Raw genomic sequence first — 21,437 nt, forward strand, 5'->3', positions numbered from 1 at the left:
ACTACTGTGCAGTCTATTTACTAATGATGTGCAACCAGAGATCATGCTGTTTTTACAATTACAGCATCTGACCCAGACTTAAATACTTTGTTGCCTAAATGGGAACATATAGTATGATTTTCAGTAGCTCACAGCTTTTCTTTCAAGAGCAGTAAGGCTAATGAAAGGCCAGTGGCATAGTAAAGATGTCAGTGGCTGCTTGTCTTCATCCTCAGCTATCTATCTTCTGAAATCAAGTTCATTCTTCTTTGCCTGTATTTCCCATCAGTATTTCATGACATTTTATTTTTATTTCAATTCTTATCAGGCTGAGTGTTCAAAAATTTCATCTTCACACATATAATTCAGGACAAAAATGGAGCTATTGCAATCACAGCCACCTACCTGTATGAACAGCAACACTGTGTAAGTACTTGCTTAACATGTGAAAGTATCACAATCAATTCTCCCAACTGCTTGATTCACACAAGTCGCAGCACTTCAGCCAAAATAAGACATCATTTCTGTCATGATACTATAGTTGGAACTTTTTCCTCTGTATGATGTTATAACACAAAAAGCGGAGAGGATGACCCTTATCTTTAATGTCTTTAGAAAGCACTATAGTCTTGCTAAACTACAAAGTCAGTTCATATGGCATTGTCCCACTGGTTTGATTAAAATTTCATAACACAATTAAAGGTAGACTCTTAAAGATGAGACTTAAAAAAAGGAAAAACTCTCTCCAGCATTCTCATCATGAAAGAAGCCTTTATTAAAGGCCCTTTCATTAAAGCCAAAATTTACATTCAATATTACATAAAAGAGGAGAGTTCAGGAATAACTACTATCTAATATATTAGAAATAAATATTAATTTTTATTTAAATGAAATAAACAGAGGTTTTTTTAAAATTACCTTTTTTTCCTAGAGAAAAAATGAATGCATTGCCAAAAGTTGTTGGCTATTTTGTGGAAGTTTATATAGTTATGTAAGAAAGACTTCTGACATAGTACCAAGAATATTTTTGTAAACTCAGATATGCTAATCATTTCTCAAGGTGAGTCAAGATGGCTACCTGGCTGTCACATAGCCACTCTTGTTCTCCCTTCTCAGCAAAACAGGGGGAGAAAAGGCAGATGGAAAATCTTTATGGGTCAAGATAATGACAGTAAAATCACTCATTAATCGCTCATTAATCATGAGAAGAACAGACACAACTATGGGAAGATTGTTTTAATTTGTTACCAATTAAAAGTACAGTGGGATGGTGATAAACATCCCGGGCTCAACTTCAGTCCTTTACACTTGTCTCCTCTGCTGCCCCTGCCCGGAGTTGTGCAGAGAGATGGAACAGGGTGTTGTGATCAGTCCATAACAGATGTTCTCTGCCACTGCTCCTCTCACACCTTTCCCCTGCTCCAGCCTGTGCTCCTCTTCATGGTCATCCTCTTCCTACAGGGCACATCCTTCAACAAGAGGTCCTCCCTAGCTGTAGGTGGATATCTGCTCCACAGAGACCTCCATGAGCTACAGGGGACAGACTGCTCTACCACGGTCTCTTTCAGACATTGCACAGCAATCTCTGCTCCAGCTCCTGAAGCACCTCAACCCCCTCCTTTAATGACCTTGGTGTCTGTGGAGCTGTTGCTGTCACAGATTCTCACTCCTCTCACACACAGTTCCAGTTTTTTGGTGTTTATCTTCTTTTCCTCCTTAAATACGTTTCCCCTGAGATGTCTCTCCCCCACCCACCTCAGCTGTGCCCTGTGATGTGTGGATTGGAGCAGCTGGAACCATCTGTGTCCTGCATGGGGCAGCCTGAGCCTCTCCTCACAGACACTCCCTGCCGCCCCTGCTGAGGTCAGCACCAGGGCACCTTCACCTTGCACACTTGTCTACCTTCATTTTCCCTAAATAAACAGTAACTGAAACCAGGGAAACCTTGGATCAGGAAATCATGCCTGCTCCTGTCCTCCTCTGCTCTCTAATTTTAGCTCAGCTCTGGAAGATACTGTTGACTATAAAAAGAAGTGGAAGTATTTCAAAGTCAGGTATAACTTTAAGATACACTGATCTGAAGATTTCAAAAAGAGGATTTATTGGTGCTACATTAATGCTGGCAAGTGAGAACAGATCTAATAAAATTTATTCCTTTCTGTTTAGTGAAATACTGAAATATTACTGAAAACCTCCTGAAATACATTGTGATATAGAGATCTGCACCAAGACCGTTACATGATAGACAGCTGTGACCAGCATTTCCAGCTAATTTTGAGCTGGAAATTGAGCTTCAAAATTATTATTTCTGGTTTGGGGTTAGTTTTCTTTTCCAACTTATATCTGTAAACCATTAGTCCCAAAATTTCATTCATGTTATGCTTCATAAAAATAAATAAGGGTTTTTTTTTAAAAATATCACTGTGATAACTTACAGAGCAGCAGCTAGTGGCTGTGCATGATTAAAATTGTTAAGCACTATCCTTTGATCTTAAAAGATGAAGTGTTGAGACTAAATCCCAAGTATTGGTTTCACACTTTTTTAATGTATACCAGAGTTTCTCCTAGAAATTAAAGGGTTAAATTCTCAGCCATCCTTAGCATTAAGCAGGATGAAAACTTTTCTTTCACACACAGATCAAAGAAGTGATTTTAATGAATATATTTTTTTTATTTCCTACTGAAATTCTAAAGCGTGAAAGCAGAGACTCATGAAGAACAGGTGGAAGATAGGCTATTACTAATCTCAAAGGTTATTTTCATCTTCCTCCTCCCCCCTTTTTTTTTCTTTTCTTTTTTTTTCCTGGTTATGTTTTAATGGAAAGTCCAGGAATATAGGCTTTTTATCATGTTTTATTATTTCTTCATCTGGCCTGAAAGATCCAACAAAGCCATTGTCTAAGCAAAAGTGGCCTATTGATTTAAAGGCCAGTTTTTGTCAATGTCCTTTGAGCTGCATAACTTTTCTTGCACAAGCTCAGGTGTCAGTAAACCAATAGGTTGTATAACATTTTGGATCTAAAATTAAGGATGTGTTTATATAATTCAGCCCCATAAAGGCATGTCTGAATTAACTTCAGCAAATAAAACCAGGTACAGTACTACCATTTTTCTCTAGGACCAGAAATAACTTGCATGCATCTCTAGAGAAGTATCTCAGGTCATAAGCGTGAGCAGGATTTGCCTGATCTGGAGAAGAGCAGCTGCTCAGAGTTACTACACTGGTTATGCTAATGAAGAAACTCCAGCCACACTCTCCTCCTTCCCATGTGACTATTAGCAAGAAGAGATTTTTTGGGGGCAGGTGATAGGAGACAAATAAAAAGGAAGAGAGAAGAAATTCGGTAGAGAAGATGCAGAGCTATCATTTCTTAGATCCTTCATATGGCAATTTACTCATGAGGGGTGTTACCCCTCTCAGAGATTTCCTGCACTTCCTCCCTGCACTTCCTTACTTATTCAAGTTCACCAAGCAATATAATGAAAGAATTTTAACCATGTTGGTTGGGTCTCCAAATACCAAGTTCATACACTCGAATGGATGAGCACAAGAGATGTGAGGGCAGACATCAGAGTGCAGCTAATCTCAGAAACTTTCCTGAATTTGCAAATAAATATTTTGGTTTTTTTCTTTCTTTAGTCTGCTTCATTACTGAGGAATTAAAATATTTCTGATTACAGTTGGAACCTGAAATATAAGCATGACAATGTTACAAGTGAACCTTTCCTCCTTAGATCTGTAACCCAAAATTTAATGCTTGATTTTTTAACAAGTCACAATCAGATTAGGTTAAGCACTGTTAAACTTATTCATCAAATATTATATTTAAAAAAAAACTTATCACATTGTTCTGATAATATCCAATACACTTTATTTGAGCTGGGTAATGAGTAAACATCTGACTCAGAGATGTGAACAAATACATTTAGATTTATTCACAATGCACATTTTCCTGGAAATATGGGAATAATACAAATCAGGTCAGAACAAGTATGAAAATTCTGCACTGAAGCTTCTGCAAAGAAATTAATAAATAACATGCATTGGCTGTTAGATGGATAAGAAATGATGGCCGCACATCTGTATCCAGAGGGTAGTGGTCAATGGGTCAGAATGCCAATGGACAACAGCAACATATTATGCCCCTTGAGGTCCATAATGGGTACAGTGTTATTTAATATCTATATTAATGACATAGTTGAAGGCACTAAGTGCACCCTCAGTACAGTTGAGATGACTCCAAGCTGAATGGTGTGATGGACATGCCTGAACACCAACCAGAGGGACCTGGACAAGCTTGAGAAGGGGGCCCTTGGGAATCTCATGTGTCTTAACAAGACCAAGTGCAAGGTGCTGCACCTGGATCAGGACAACATCAGGTACCAATACAGACTGGTGGATGAACAGATCAAGGGCGTGATCCTACTGAGAAGGATATGGGAGTGCTGGTGGATGAGAGGGTGAACCTGACCTGACCATGTGCACTCCTGGGCTGCATCAAAAGCAGCATGGCCAGCAGGATGAGGGAGGTGATTCTGCCTTCCAGAACCTGAACACTACAAAACATGCAGGGACAGAGGAAGGGGGAACGGATTCAAACCGAAAAAGAATAGGTTTAGATTAGATATTGGGAAAAAAACTCTTTACTGTAGAGTAGGGAAGCACTGGAACATAGTGAGGCATTTGTCCAGAGAAGTTATGGATGCACCATCCCTGGAAGTGCTTAAGACCAGATTGATGGAGCACCCCAGTCTAGTGAAAAGTGTCCTTGTCTATGGCATGGGTGTTTAGAACTAGATAAGCTTTAAAGTCCTTTCCAATTCAAAACATTCTATGATTGATTAAGTAAAAGGTATAGAGAAAATTCTAAATATTAGTAACCTATAAAATAAAACCATTCTAAATTATCCTCTGATGGAAATAAATACATGACATTTAGTATTTTCATAACATCACCTGAGTAGAGCTAAACAAATGCTAATTCTCTTGCTCTCTGCTGCAATAAAAGCTGTGGAAATATATTAGGACCTGTTTGTGATCAACATAGAATGGAAAACAAGCAAGTGAGACAGTATTTGAATGAAATCAGTGCTCAATTCAGAGTATTAATACTGGGGTCTTTTGATCAGTGTCCTCATGTCAGGGTGAAGAATTGTGCAGTAGTTGTGTGGAAAGTTGAATGTAGGAACTACAGTGGATTGAATACACTAGCTATCAAGATATTAATGTATTAATTTACTTTATAGTATCCTAGGTTATGTGTAAGCATAATTTATTGAAATATTATTTCCTGAAGGCATGTAAACTTTATTTCGCCTACAGGAGCAAATTTAGTTACATGGGCATCCATCTTGTAGCAAAGTTCTTGTGCATTGTATGGCTGACTAAATGATGAAAGTTTTTCATTAAGTCAATTTGAAAGCTATAGTTTATAATAAGGGAAAATGCACATGAGTTTGAGTTTTTCAATGTGTGTCACTCGTTTTTATTCTATTTATTAATTTAGGTTTAGCCCTATAATAAATGTTCTGAGGACCTTCAGATGCAGACATGCTCCTCTCTGTCTTGTTGCATGCTGTAGAATTTTTTTATTTAACCACATTCACAGCAAAATACTCTTTATACTCCTTCATGCTGATCCAACAAGATACCTTGTTTGCTATTTTTTCAAGCATGCGATTCTTCTATTTAGATATATTCTCACAATGAGGAGGCCCAGTTCATTCCACTGTTTTTGTACAACTAGAATTGGGAAATGCTTTATTTAAATTTATGGAAAAGCAGGAAAACTGAAAATTCAAGCTGTTACTCATACTCAAGAAGAAATGAAACAATTTTAAAGTTTCTTCATAACAAAACTCTGCCTGAAAAAATCTCCTCTTAAGCCAGTGAAGTTACTGTAAATATTGTCTTGAAGTGGACTTTTCAGGAACTTTATCTCACTAGAATAGAATAGATCCAGTTGGAAGCTAATGGCAGCAATTATCTCATCCAACTGTGTTTCTGCATGTGTTGAATTTAAAATTTAATTATCTAAAGATAACTGTCTCTTTTGGAAAAATTATGCTTGATTCTGTTTTTCTCTAGGAAACCCTTGCAAATTAAACCTTCTCTCTCTCCTTATGAAAATAATAATAATAATAGGTAAAATTGTGTTTCCCTCACATAAATTCAAGTTAGGTGATCAGTAATCCTATAAACAAATTAAGAATTTCCTCACTTCTTTGTAAAAGCATAAGTCACAATTATAAAAATAAAAACTGTCCCTCCAGTTATAATTGAATCAATGATTTCCCTCTTACTGGAAGTTTAAGTGTAGTGTTTCCCTCCATTGAACTGTGCATTTTTTGTTGATTTACAGATTAACACATTAATAAGTGAATCTGGTACAAGTACTTTAATATAAATGTTTACAATTAATTATTATAAATGATATAGCAGTATTATATAATTTTGGAATGATTTTATCATTTTGGAATGACTTTAGCCTTCTGATGATCAATTGACTTCCAAAACTTTCCATCTAACAATACAAGAGCATGGGGTTGTTTGGATTTTTTGAAAGATATGCTACAAACAGCAGGCCTAAAAGAAACATTTCACATTTTCTCCAGAGATTCACTGCAGTGTGGTTAAGTAACCAAAACCAGCAAAAATTGGGTGATATAAGAAGTTCACAACTTCATGGCAATGTATCCTTCCTCATGTTGTTTCAGCATGTAGGTTGATGAGCAGATTGGGAAATGCAGTCAATGTGCAAGGTATCTGCCATCCTCCCTTTAAATGATGGACTGAACCATAGTGATCCATTTTGCTACAGGAAGTTCAGATTTGAAATTTTAGGAAGTTTTGAAACCATGGCAGTGTTAAAATTAATTTTGTTTTTATCTATTTTAATAATACCTGCATTGTGTTTGGAGACTAATTTTGTTCCATTATCCATCAAATGTGAACAATTTGGTTGTAGTTGTAAGGATCATAGTATTGACCCACCAGGATGTTTCCCTATTTATCTCAAAAGACAATTCTCAGAATGATTGGATGCTCAATGCATGTGGCAGCTGCAATTTCCCGAATGAGAGGTGGCTGCATTGTTAGGAACTGTCAGGATCAAAACTAATCTTGTAAAAGCTTCTTAGCTTTTTTTGAATGCTCCTTTATTTATATGGAAAACATATTATTACACAAACATTGATAAAGAATCAACCTCAAAAGATAAATAAACAGAATGCAAGAATTCTTTTTCTGTTGCCTCAGCTTACCAGTTCTGCCTTCACTGTGTATATTACTATTAGAAAGTAATATTATTGAGAATACAATTAAGTCCTATTTATTTAAATATTCAAGGAAACCTTCTGAAATTTCTTCTATGTTGATGTTTCTGGTGATATAATCTTGCATGTGTGGTTGCCAAAATAGATATCTAAAACTATACAGCATTAAAAAAAAAATCCTGCTTTTCTAACTATATTTCTTTTATATCTTCAGGACCTTTAGCGGGGAGAAAAAAATAATAACAAGAGTTTGGCAATCAGTTACAAATACACCATCTATGCAGGTGAATTATGAAGGACATAAAGAGACCTTTGATCCTAACTCTTCCTTTTGAAAGGGAATTCATAAAAGCACTTTATTGTACTTAAATTCTAAAGATATAAGTAAGTTGATTGATCTATTCCCCTGTTTAAAACGAGCACTTCTCAAGCACTTTGCTGAATTGAGTCCTAACAGCCCAGCAAATCAGTAATGTCAGCTCTGAGGCTGATGCAACAATCGAGAATAAAGATGATTAAAAACAAGAATCACAGAGTATTTATGATCAAATGTATGTTGCTCATCACAGCTAAGTTCTCTTGGTAGATTCATAAGCTGAAAAAAATGGTGCTGTATTTTTCTTTTATAGGTCCTTCAAACATTGAGGAAAACTCAATGAGGAAAGATTATACTTACTGGATTTAATACTGTTAATTCTGGGGCAAAATGCTATTTTGTATTGGCAGTTAAAAAAAAAGTAAATTCACAGTTCTTCATATAATTATTTTTAGATTGCAATTGCCTCATAAAAATGTGTAAATAGTAAAAAGCCAACATAACAGACTTAAATAAACCAATAAGTCTTCTCTTTTCCTTCAGAAAAAAGGTAGCAGTAAAGGAAAAAAAAATCAGGTTTAATTTTTGTTGCAGCCTAACTGAATCTCCTTATTTGTATAACATTGCCAATTCATGAGCTATTTGAGATATGAAAAAAATAAATTAAGGAAAAAAAACTAAAGAAAGAAAAAGAAGACTCATAAATGTATGACACGGCTACGTCGATAACAGGAAATCAAAATAATTATATCTTATAACCACAAAAAATGTTATATTCATGACTAACACACAAATATGTAAAATAGATTGAACAAGCATCACATGTTTTGATACATTCCATTCCACATATATGGAATGGTCATACTGAAAATATTCTGCCCTGAGATCCAGCAGTAATACTTATTTTTTACCAAAAGCATTAATTCCAAAACTAAGTATCTCATTATTGTGTGACAACTGTACATTTGAGATTCATACTAGACACTAAAATTCGGATAAATTTCATAATTAACCAAGAGAGTGTTGTTTTCCCTCCATATGTTCGAAGACAGAATGACACACAGCAAAAGAAAATTTGAAGGAGTCCTTAGAGCAATATAAAAGTTTTCCATGGCAACAACATCTAAAAGATGATGAAACCCACACTGCAGAGATGGTGCCTAAGGACATCCATTTTAAGATTGTAACATGCTTAACCCTCATCAGTAGAGGGAAACATGCCTCCTTGTGCAGTATAATGTCAGCCAAATTTAGGATCTAGCCCAGAGCTCATTAGCTGGGATGAATGGATAAATCTCATTTAATAATTTGAGAAATTACCTTCTTCACATTTTCCCAGAAAACAGAGTTTTTAAAGATGCATTTCCCAATGGTGAAAGACTGTTCTCCTTACAGTTGTCTAAGCAAAAATAGTGTTTTCTCATCTTTCAAAAAGATTGGAATCATATAATGATATATATAAGAAAAAGAAGCTCTAGAATTTTGCAGTAGTGTGTTGAGAATTGATAAAACTATTGTCTTGAAAAATTGTTATTTTTTAATAATAAAATTTAAAAAATAAATTGCATTTTTTTGTTAAAATATTTACTTCTTGAATTTAAATACCAGAGAATAAACTTCAAAGCCAGTTCCTGTGGAAAGCTGTTATTTCTCTGTAGCAACCAAGAAGAATTTTGTGCAAGAGATCTGGTGGGCATATTCACTCTGTTCATCCCAGCTACTTCAGACTTAAAGGAGATGAAGTCAATGGAAAGAAATAGCTCCTTCAGGGAAATGCAGAACATGTAAACACAGTGTATTTTTGGAAGAGCTTCTCTCTCTTTCTCTGAACTATGTAGGTTATAAAGAATATTTCTGACATATTTTCAACAGTTATGCAACAGATGTGTTCTCTTCCCTTATCCTTTATTATTAATAGATCATTAACCATGCATACCAGCTCTAGCTTGAAAAGATAAAAATGAAGGGGTATATTAAGAAAAATTTAATGCCTCCTCCTGCCATTTTGAGTCTTCTGGTGCACCTGTATGTATCAGCAGCAGTATATCTGTCCACCAGCCCAGATACTCTTTTATGTGATGACCTGAGTTGGACTGTAAAGTATTATTTCCAAAAAAAAGAGAATTTGGAAGATGTACCAGAAAGTTCATCTCATGCACTTCACTAGAATGCAGACACAAACCACTTATATGGGAAACCAATTTATTTTAACAAGGTTATTTCCATATCATTACCTTACCTGCAGTAAATGAAAACATGGAATAGTAACAAACTCTGTAAGTGAGGGGCTGATCACCACACCTGCTGCTCAAGAACCAGACAACATTAAGAAGAATCAGCACGATGCCCTCTACTAACACCAGACGTCCATGATGTAGTCCTCTTAAAAACCCTAAAATTTTTATTCTATTTGGGAGTCTCAGCCATCCTTAAAAGATGGGTAAAGGAAGAACCTAGAAGGAATACATTTGATGAAATTATTTTCCAGTAATGATTCATTTTTACACCTTTCTCTTATGTCAGCTGGTTGTATGTCATGCAATTGGCTATTCCAAATGATAGATTTTGATGAAGATACACTGGAGATTTTCCATATATTTTCAATGAGTTAAAAATAAAAAAAAAAATTAATTTTCCTATGTGCATCCCAAGTTTCCTGTCAGCATTGTAAAAAATATATACATGGCATTTCATAATTTGAAAATGCACCTGACTAATTGAGAACCTCTTTTTTGCAAGCAGAGTGTTCCCATCTGGCATTCAGCAAGAAGGTTTTTTTCATTGGTGTTTTCATCATGAATAAATACACTAACAAACAACTTCCTGTTTTCCCAAAGAGTCTTAGAAAAAAAATGTAACCAGCAGTTCTTAGAGAAATTTCTAAGACTGTTTTGCTACAGTTTTTGACATTTTAAGTGCCGCATGTGGATTATTTTTATAAAAAAATTCCATTATTGCTGTTACTACTTTAGAAGAGGGTGACAGGGAAAAGATTCAATGACTGTTGCAAATACCCATGAATATTTCCAGTGCTGAACGACTTACAGGCTCTGTTGTGCTGTTAAGTTCTTCTAAGCCCTCTGATGTTTACATTTTTGTAATGGATTTTCTCACTCACTTTTCATGTAAATAATGATTGTTTTGCATTCCTTTCTGGAGGAGGAGAAATCTGATAGACTGTTGGTTTGACCAGCTGGAGAGGTAGCAATTTCATCCTCCAATCCATGGTCACTTTTGAAAGTCTAGAAATATTGGAGTCAGAAATGAAGTACACTCTTTTTACCTTGAACGTCCCAGCTTCTGCGCGCCGTTCATTTCGTGTCCCGTTGCGACAGGGTCAGTATGTCAGCTCCTCTTGGGCAGCTGGGTGACTGGACAGCACTGCTCTTAAACCAATGCGCGGTCACACCCAGAGCACCTCAGCAAAAGTGCAATTGTCTCTTTGACTTTCTCTTTGGAAGACAAGGCGCCTGCAAGACTGCACGGCTGTAGGATCACCTCCCGCACTGGCTCAGGAGAGGTGGCTGAGTCTCTCTAACCTGTCCGCAGGACTGCTCTACACATCACTGGTGGAGCACAGATACAATTACAGATACTGAGATCTGGGTGTAAGGTTTAAAGAGGGATATGTCAGTAAAAAAGTCTGTTTTAAAAATTAGCCAATTTAAACCAAAACAAAACCTGATAAGTGGACAATATCCCTTTAAGTGGAAACAGCAGCAGTATTCCAGCACAACTATTTCATTCTAAAAGTAATAAACGTGAGGAATAAGTTGTCAGGTAAGCCCACTGAAGCACATACTATAAATGAATTTAAGAGACAGCTAGAAGTTTTTATAGAGCTAGAGGGGAAATTAAAGACAGTGACAAAGCAGGAAAACTACGCTGAACTAACATATAAAGACAAGTTTTCTGGTTCTTCCCTCCAACATTTCTTTATGTTCATTACAAAGTGTATCTGATACTTGTTATTTATGTTAGAGAAAGGCAGAAAAAAATGAAGCTGTTTCAAGTATATTATCCCAAAGGTCCCAGAAACTTCACCTTCACTCCACTTATGGATGGGAAAAGTGAAAAAAAAAAAGTCAGCAAAGTTGAGACCTTGACTTTACCTAATTTGACATGCTGTGAAGCTAACACTGCACAAAGAACCACTGGTAGGTCATAGGGGAGAAAACACAAAGGATTTGGCTGAACTTACATTTTTCTCACTGCATTGAGTCATATTTCCAGCATTAGTTTTGATTCTGCTGGATTGCGAGAGTCCTAGAACTGCATAAATGGCTCTTCCCATTGGGTCTGATCCATCTCCTACAGAAGGTGGGAAGATTGTTATTGATTCACCTTTGAACTGGAAAACTTTGAGAATATGGTCCATCCTGTTCAGGAAAAAAAGAGACGTACTGCAGCCTGTTAAAATGCATTCAGCAGAAATATGTTAGGAATTTTTCCAATTTTTTTATACTGAAATTGTCAATATTTTCCATTTGTCTTAGCAGCTGGGCATTGTTTTCCCTAATTTTTAGTGAAAATACATTGCAGGAATTTTAAAATTATTTCCTTTACCAGAACCAATAAAGCAAAAGGTTCAAGAGTTTCCATTTGAATTTTAAAAAATTATATTCTTGAATAAAAAAGTATAAAAATATTTCTGATCACCATTTGTGTTTCCATTGTACAGGGAAATTAAAAGGAAACTTTGAAAGTTAAGCTTTCTCAGTTGCTCGTGCCTAACAAAACAAGCTTTTCTTAACTGACAGTTTCAGGATTAGAATATAATAATAATTCCATTCACTTCAGGTTTCCTGCTGGAACTTGACACCTGCAAAGATTTTCAGTGTTTGGGATTTATATATCTCCACAAGCGACTTCTAGTGAAATGACTCACCTGTATGCAGATATACTGAACCCATCATTCTTTATATTTTTACCACATCTGTCTCAAGATTGCTACCAATAAAGCACACACATAAAGATCAGAATTTATGTCTATAGGTATTTGCTTATATTTTTTGTAGCTCATATATTACATACAGTAGTAATTAGTCTCAGCAAAATACAAAATACTGTTTCTCCATATGGAATTTAAATTACATCTGTTGGACTGTTTTTGTTGAACACTTTAATGAAGCATTCCATTAAACATATAAAACGGGTTAATTGGTATAATAGAATGTTTATCTTTTAATAAGCAGCAAAATTATACCTTGGTTTATGAACAAAAAAAAAAACCTAAAAAGCAAGAAAAATGTGAGCTCTGAATTTGAGTTTTTATCACCTAGATTCAGTAGATCTGCTTTCAGGTCTATGGTCCAAAGCACAAGATGTAAGAGCTGTAATAGTCATTTATAGCTGGGTATTGCACATCTCTAATCCTCATGATGCTACTTGATAGCTGTCTAACAGTATTTTGATGATGCAGTGTGATGCTGAAACTTAGGATGGCTTGAGATAGTGGCAGAAGGGTCTAAAATGTCAAGTGGGGATTGGCATAATTATGGGCCCTCCAAGCACTTCTGCAGATAATAAATCCACAGTGACAAGAAATGTGGAAATTGGCGTTTGGAGACTGCAATCCAGCTGCTGCAGTAAGAGTCTTCATCTTACCAAAGGATCTAACACAAAAGAAAAATTACTGGCTGCTGCTTTAACAGCAAAATAATGCTGCAAAGAATTAGATGTTAATTATTTCAAAGTTATAGCAAAATTAAAGGAAAAATATTGCCATATCGGTGTGTATTTCTTGTTCAGAATTTAGCCTCAGGATGCATTATCTACTTTTTATTATTTGAGTGTTCTAAGTCTAGCTGGTGATGACCATTTAATTTTGGGAGATTATAAATATTTCACAGTTCACCTGTAAAAGTGGCTATAGAATTATACATCCTCAAAATCCTATAATTTGTAATTTCATTTTTCACTGTATATAAATTAGCACACATTTTTATAATGATAACTATCCTATTTAACAATACACATTTTAATCTGATTTTCAGGATATGTGCAGGAACAAATACGTATGCGATATTTTGAATTGTTTAAATCACGATTTATGGGCAGTGAGAAGCAAAAATAAACCAGGGAAAGGATTAGAGGACAGGTGCTATAGATATGTTTATCAGATAAATTGGAATGTATGAGGCACATTTATCATACTTTGTTCTTGCTTAAGGTAAGAGTTTTGTCTCATCAGAAATCACCTCAAATCTCTGAAATAAAGGGAGCAATTCACTTTCCAGGGCTGTAGTGATAACTATGAAAAGCTGGAAAAGAACAAGCTGAGAGGAGATAAGAGCAGGTGGCTCTATGCTACCTCCAGAGAGTTATTCAAATAATTTAAAATCTTCCTCAGAAGTTATTCTTCTCTGCCTCTGGTTGTGAAGGAAGCTAACGACCTTGAGCTACCACAGTGGCTATAGGCTTCATCGTTCATTGTGTAAAAGTGTAGTAGAAAATTCTCTAAATGTTATATTCAATCTTTTCCAAATATGTGAAGACTCTTTTCTTGGGTTTTTAGGGGTTTTGGTTTTGGTTTGGTTTGGTTTACTGTTTTGTTTTAGTTTGGTGTGGTTTTTTTGGGGGGGGGGCAGTGGGTTTGTTTGGTTTTGTTTTTGTTTATTCCCCGAGGAGAAGGTCTACATATTTGATTTGAACAGAATTTGAGCATACAGTAAATCAGATGGTCTGAGAGCTATATTAATCTCTCTGAAAACTTATAAAAAGACAGGTTAAAGCATTTTAAAAAATCTAAAAAAAAAAAAAAAAAGACAATTTTTAACTAAAAATTCTTCTGGATATAAATAATTATTGCAACCACATACTGCAGATTTCAGCTGAGTGAAAAAGCCATATATAAATATATATCTGTATTCAGCTGCAACCTTTAAATGTACAGGTACTACCTCTGTTGAATGTTGTTTCATTTTAAAGGCTCTTTATTTTCCTTACATACAGGTTTCTCAAAAATAAATACAAAATATTTTGAAATTTTAATTCTTTTTTCACCACGTAAGATGCAATGTCCCTGTCCTGATGAGTATAAATTCCAGTAATCATTTCATTATGTTTTTATCTCTAATGAATTATTGACACTCAAACATTTTCTCTATGCAGTTAATTTGAGTTGCCATTTATATGTTTGCTTTCTTATATCTTTCCTTCTTTTGTAAAACCTGGAAGCAGGGCAGGTTCATCTTATTTTTTTTCAACTATAAAATATATGCAAAATTAAAATTGCAGTCACATGATTAATTTTTTTTAATTTACTGGTTGATTCTTTTCTGCACATTTTCATTTCAAATAATATTATAACTTCATATTTGTTGCTGTTTGCTATCCATTTTCAGTTCATTTAGAATGTAGAGTCATACAAAGGTATCAGAAATTCTAAATATGTGAAAATACAATGCTGACATTGAGTTAACTTGACATGAATGTCTTAAAACTTTAGATACCCACTGTGGACATAAACTATTGTCTCTTTCAATTAGGAGCTATGTATTAATAAGATCTTCTATGTATTTAACTTAAAATTTGATTTTATAGTAAGTGAAAAAAATTCAGTAAGTCTAGCTAGAAATAACACATCATTGAAGGAAGAGAAAAAATTTAATTATATTTAAACATATATCTAAATCACTATTTACATTCTAAAAAAATGTAATATTAAGTTAATAATAAATTAGAGAAGGAAAATTGCATTAAGAAGTCATATGAAGTCTCTCCTGGAAGTGGTCATGTTTTATGGTGTTGTCAAATATAATTTTTGTAATGGGCATAAGGTCTGTGACACGCACATAATTCTTTGCTAGCAAATAAAATTGTCACTTTGAATAGCTATTATTTAAAGCAATGTGACAAACAATTGCTCCTACACTACCTATGCAGAGAGGTGTTTCCTATTTAATTCCCTGAAAATATCACTTCAAGAAAGCAGTAATGAAGGCGGAAAAGTTAGAGTGGAGAATTTCCTAAAATATCTTGGAGTCTTTACTCCATTGGCTTTAATATAGATTTTTATGTAGGTGGAAAAGATAGCTTTCCAGAACACTTTTGTCCTTTGTCTTTAGTGAGTTTTCATTTCATAAGCAGAAAAATTTAAAAAAAAAAGAAAGCCAAAAAGAGGCTCCAAAAAATCCCACGGTGTGCTCATTCATCTGGAGGAAAGCAATTCAGCAGTGACATCATCAAAGGGATCCCCAGCCAGGGCAGTACTTGGTGTACCTCTGGCCACTTGCCAGATAAATGTCATGCCGCAGTTGGTGCATTGCCAGTTATGTCTCTCATTTTCTCCCCAGTCTGAAGGGAACAGATGCCTGCAGTGATGATTCATTCTATCTGCACCAGGGTCTGGGACATTGAGAATAAATCTCTCTATGCAGGTGCTTTTTTGTTACCATTTCATGGGGAGACACTCTGAAGACTTATCAGAGCACTAACCAGTTCTGCAATCCCAGAGATCTAATCTGCAATCCCAGATGTCTAATTTAACCAAAGAACAACAGATTATTTTCACCCTAAATTACCACTTCCTACTGGGGAGAAAAAGAAGATTTGAAAAAAAAAAGCATAAGATTCCCCAATCTTACTAATATTTTTTGAAATATAAATCCAAAATATTAATATACACAGAGAAAGTTCTGAGGTCAAGTCTACCAAAACTTTTGAAAGAACATTCATCAATAACTTTATCTATATACAAATATCTACACTCTCTTTAACACAGCTTCATGTGAATCTGAAAGTGAATATTTGTGGTTCTTAGTGCAAGAAGATTCTCAAGACTTGCTGAAAATAACTCAAAAAAGAGCCATTGTTTTGAAATGCTACAGAGCAGCTTAGTGTTATCATACAGAGGTATAACAATTCTCTCCATGAAATACCATTACAAGTGAATCTCACTACTTACATGTGCCTTCCTTTCTGCTTTTGTCTGTTCACGTAGCTTTAAATGCATGTGAGGCCAGTAATGTAATGAAGTAATAATAACTTCACACATACTGACAGCCACCAGGAAGTTATATAAGGGACTGAAAACAGGACTCACCAAAACCACTTCAAAAGGATGTTAATTATTGTCACACTATTTCTATTTTGCCTAAGGGATAAAAGTGATGAGATGTTACTTCGTAACAACCTACTCCTATGTGTCTGTTAGAAAAATCTCTTTTAAATGGTCTACTTTATGTATCTTTCTTTGTTGTTCATAATACCTTAGAATTTTGGATGGCTTTACATGTGCTTTGCAGTTATGTTCAATCTCCAAAGATAATATTTAGAGCACCAGTTTGGATATCTTTATTTTTCAATTATTTAATCTTCCTTCAAAGACCCTGTGCACAAGTTCTTCATAATAGCAGCTCTGGTGTCAAATAGAAGTCAGGTAAATTTGATTTGCAATAGATTACCATTTTTATACTCCAATTCCTTAAATACTTCCATATATTTTAAAAACTTCTTTGAGTAATTTGGACTGTCTTTTGTGCCCGCAGTTGTGTAATTACTAAGTTACATTCAGATGCATGTACACAAATAAAGCCATCCTCATCTCAGGAATCTCAGATCATGTGAGACCCCGCAGCTTGTTGAGAGACAAGCTTGCAGGGAAGATTATGAGACATTTGAAGCTACATTATTATTCTTAGCTGATTGAAGTATTCATCACAAGTCTTGTATGTGCTGACTGAAGCCCTTTATTCTGTCTCTATGAACAGATGGAAATTTGTATAGTTTTGTTTCTCAGGACTGCTCCAGTAGTTACTGCAAATATATTTGAGCTTTGGGATTTTATGAACTTTAGCAGAATATTCAGTTACTAATATATTATTTGCAATTCACTATTTAAGATTTGATTGGTCTCTAAATCAATGTAATTCTTGCACTCCTAAATTTTCAGACTAGAGGGACTATAATGTTTAAGCTTACCTCCTGCTTACAACAGGGACATTCTTTACCCAGGGCAGCATTAGAGCAGAGCTCAGAATGAGGAGAATGCATATGAGCTTTTAGCAAATTGCAAGTTTTTTCTCTTGTGTCTTTAATTTGCCTCTCTCAAAACAATCTGTTCTTTTTTTAAAGAAGGATAGTAAATGTTGGAGAGGCTGTAATACCTTCTCTTTGTGCTCTTACTAAGACTGGTCCAAAACCAAATAGATCTGCCTGTCCTCCACTGCGCATATGTATGATGCTTAAACATCAAAATTATTTTAAACACTGTCAAGACCACAGAAGGAACTTGTAAGATGACCCACCACAGTGGGAACTTGAGACAAGAACAGAAGGGAGGAATCTGTGACAAGAGGACATTAGTTCCAGGCCTGACGAGGCAGATCTGGGAAGCATCCATCCTGGTTGATGCATCCACACAAAAATTCCCTCTCTGGCAGACTGTGGGGAAGAAAGCAACAGCCTACACTCATGCCATCCCAAGTTGTGAGAAAAGCCTCTGCGCCCCGTGTATTCTCGGAACCTGGACTGCATAAAGCTGATACCAAAGAAGAACAACCTGGGGATCCCCAAGACTGACAAGACCAGAAGAAGGACCATTAGGACACGCTCTGGATCCATGGGGTGGTGATAGAATTCTACTTAATCTGTCCTTCCTCACTCTCTTTCTCTCCCTCCCACTCTTTTTCCTATTTCTTTCTATCTGTCTCTACCTGACATTTACTGTTGAATAAAATCTGTGCTATTGACTTTGGCATACAGTCTTGTTTGCACCTTGATTCAGGCAGACACATCTCTTAATAACTGGATTGTAACAGCTTGTCACTGGAGGAGATCCACTTATGTGTATGGTATGTGAATGAAGCAATGCAAATTTATGGTCCACTGTCCAGTCACTTCAGGAAGTCTGAATCAAACAGGCAAGCACAAATGAAACTGACTTTGGCAGGTTGCTTCAAGACATTGACCCTTCTCTACATCTGTGAAGCTAACTTTGCCATCATGTGATCCAGTGTGCACCATTTGTTTTCTCTTTTGCTAATATTTTTCATCGTCACTTTTAGAAGCATTTTCTGTGGGAACAACTATATGACTTTTGCAGTGACTTCCATGGAAAGAGTGTTTTTTTAACACTTTATACTACTGATAGTGATTGGTATATTTTCATTGCACTTAACTATCGTATTCCTTTTGAATGAATGCTCCGGCAGCTTTACCTACACTGAATATTCTCATGCATTCCAGCAGTTTTGTTTCTCCAACAAATTTATATTCAGATTTAATATTAGGACTATTCACTTTTGATATGTCAATTAAAATATAAATTATACTACAAAAAATTATTAAAGAGAGAAGAGAAGAATACAGAGATTTTAGGATTTGGAGAAAAAATACATTTAATTTCTAAGTCTACAGACAGATTTTCATTATCATAACAGTATCTAGGAGAACCAAACAATGCCATGGCTAGATTTTGCTAAATGCTACATGAATTTAAGAAAAGACTATAAAAATCCTGGCAGTCTAGGAGACATCTGAATAATTAAAAAAAGGTTTCATTTCTTACCTGATTCTAATCTTTTTCATTAAGCATAAGATGATGTTAGCTACCTGTAGATAAAGTCTATCTAATGAAAACTAGTAACAAATGGAGCTAATTTTTTGGGACAAACTTGTAGCCTCTTTATTATTTTAATGTCTTGATTATAAGCCATTCTTTTGGCCCACCTTCGATAGTAAAATTTCTATTATCGTTAATGAATCACAGCTCATTTCTTCTGAGCTAAATGCTAGTGAAACATTGACATTTTAAAAATATATATAAGGTTGCTGAACCCTCATTTGTTTAGCTGTCATTTCAGACTCTGAGGAAATAAAGGCACTTTTTCAAAAATGGTGAGCCATTCATAGCTTTTTATCACAACTTTTACATTCTAGAAAGCAAAAACTGTGTCCTTGAAAGCCTAAAACTCCTTGTTATATTCAGATACTGACAGGGATTGTTTCAGTGTATCTATCTTTCTGAGACCAGGCAAGAAATGAAAAACTGCCATTCAGATGTGTTCAATTAAAGAATTTTACTACTTCACAGCTCTATTTATCTTTGAGGTTATGTCAGAAATATTTAGTTAACTATTAACTAGGGCTTCTTTCTTGTCATTTTGAGCGTCAGCTGAGTCTCATGTAGGCTTGCAAAGAATAAACTGAAGGATATTTTTATTGTAGAACTTCAAAAATTGAGCATTATTGTCTCTCTGTTTAAAAGGTGTGAAGAACGCTTTTAACAATAACTACAACTGTGTGCTTCATTAATCATGAAGTGTTATGTGAAATTTTCCTTATTTAAAAGTAATTAGCCTTGTACAAAGTAATCAAACTCTTAAAAATATTCCTAACTTTCCCCTTTTGGTTTTTATGGTTATATCTCTGTCATGTTTTGAAATTCTGATGCATTTTTATAAATTATAAAAGGGAATATCAATACTCTTTTCTAAAATGGTGTCTGATAAAGATTTTGTGAAAATAAAACCAAAAAACTCCAGATATAGGTAATGTTGACCTCAACAAAAAACAAACCCATATAAAAATACCCCTAAAAGTATAAATAATGGATGAAGTAAAAATTACGGGATAAAATTATTTCTTAAGCACACTGACCACAACATTTGACTTGAGTCTCAGCATGGCAAGAGGTTTCAGTCCAAAATCATACTTTTCTAAAACACTGTTGTGGGGTGATGCTGGCCAGATGCCAGGCATCCATGAAAGCCAGTCACCCATGAAAGCTAGTCACTCAATCCCCTCTGCAGCTGGACAAAGGAGAAAAAATTTAACAAAAGGTACATGAATTGAGAAAAAGGCTGGGAGAGAGCACTCATTAAATGCTATCAAGGGCAAAATAGGCTCAGTCTAGTGATGTAATGTGAATTTATTACTCACAAAATCAGAGCAGGTTGACGAGAAATAAAATAAGCCCTTCAAAACACCACTCATGCCTTCCTAGCAGCACAAGGAGACAGGGAATGGGGGTTTTGGTCAGTTCATCTCCCAAGACTTCTTCCACTGCTCAGGGAGAGGAGTCCTATCCCTGCTGAACCGTGGGGTCCCTCCCATGGCAGACAGTTGTCCATGAACTTCTCCAGCATGGCTCCATCTCACGGGAAACAGTCCCCCGAGAACTGCTCCACCATGAGTCCATCTCATCTGCAACATTACCTCTCAGGCTGCTGTGGCATGGGTCACTCTTCCACAGGATGCAGTCCTTCAAGGACAGGCTGCTCCAGCCTGGAAACAAGGGCTCTCTCTCCATGGGCCTCCCACAGACACACAGCCTCCTCTGGGCATCCACCTGCTCCATGAGCACCTCCCACGGGCTGAGGGTGGGTCTCTGCATCCCCTATGGATCTCCACACCTGCAGGGCACAGCTGCCTCACCAGGGGCTGCCCCAGGGCCTGCAGGGCAATCTCAGCTCCAGTGCCTGGAGCATCTCCTGCCCCTCCTTCTGCACTGACCTTGGTGTCCGCTGAGCCATTCCTCTCACGTGTTCCTGCCCCACTCATGTCTGGCTGGAATTAAAACTGCCCCATAACCTTTGTTTTGATTTCTTCTTAAATATGGTATCATAGAGGCGTTACCACCATTTCTAATTGGCCCAATTTCTACCTTGGCTGGCAGCATGTTCATCTTTGGAGTCAATAAGGATTGGCTCTGTTGGATATGGTGGAAGATTTTAGAGGCTTCTCACAGAAGCCACCTCTGTGCTCTTGTACTACCAAAAATCAGGTCATGCAATTCCAATAAAAATCCATTAACATTGTATTAACATTTTTTAAAATCTAAATTATTGAGGCCAGGTAATTTTCTTAGTTTTAAATATAAAGCTTTTTTAAAATTAGTTAGCAAGAGCCTGTATTCCTTATT

This window comes from Ammospiza nelsoni, chromosome 3 (genome assembly GCF_027579445.1).
Source record: "Ammospiza nelsoni isolate bAmmNel1 chromosome 3, bAmmNel1.pri, whole genome shotgun sequence".
Classification (NCBI taxonomy): Eukaryota; Metazoa; Chordata; class Aves; order Passeriformes; family Passerellidae; genus Ammospiza; species Ammospiza nelsoni.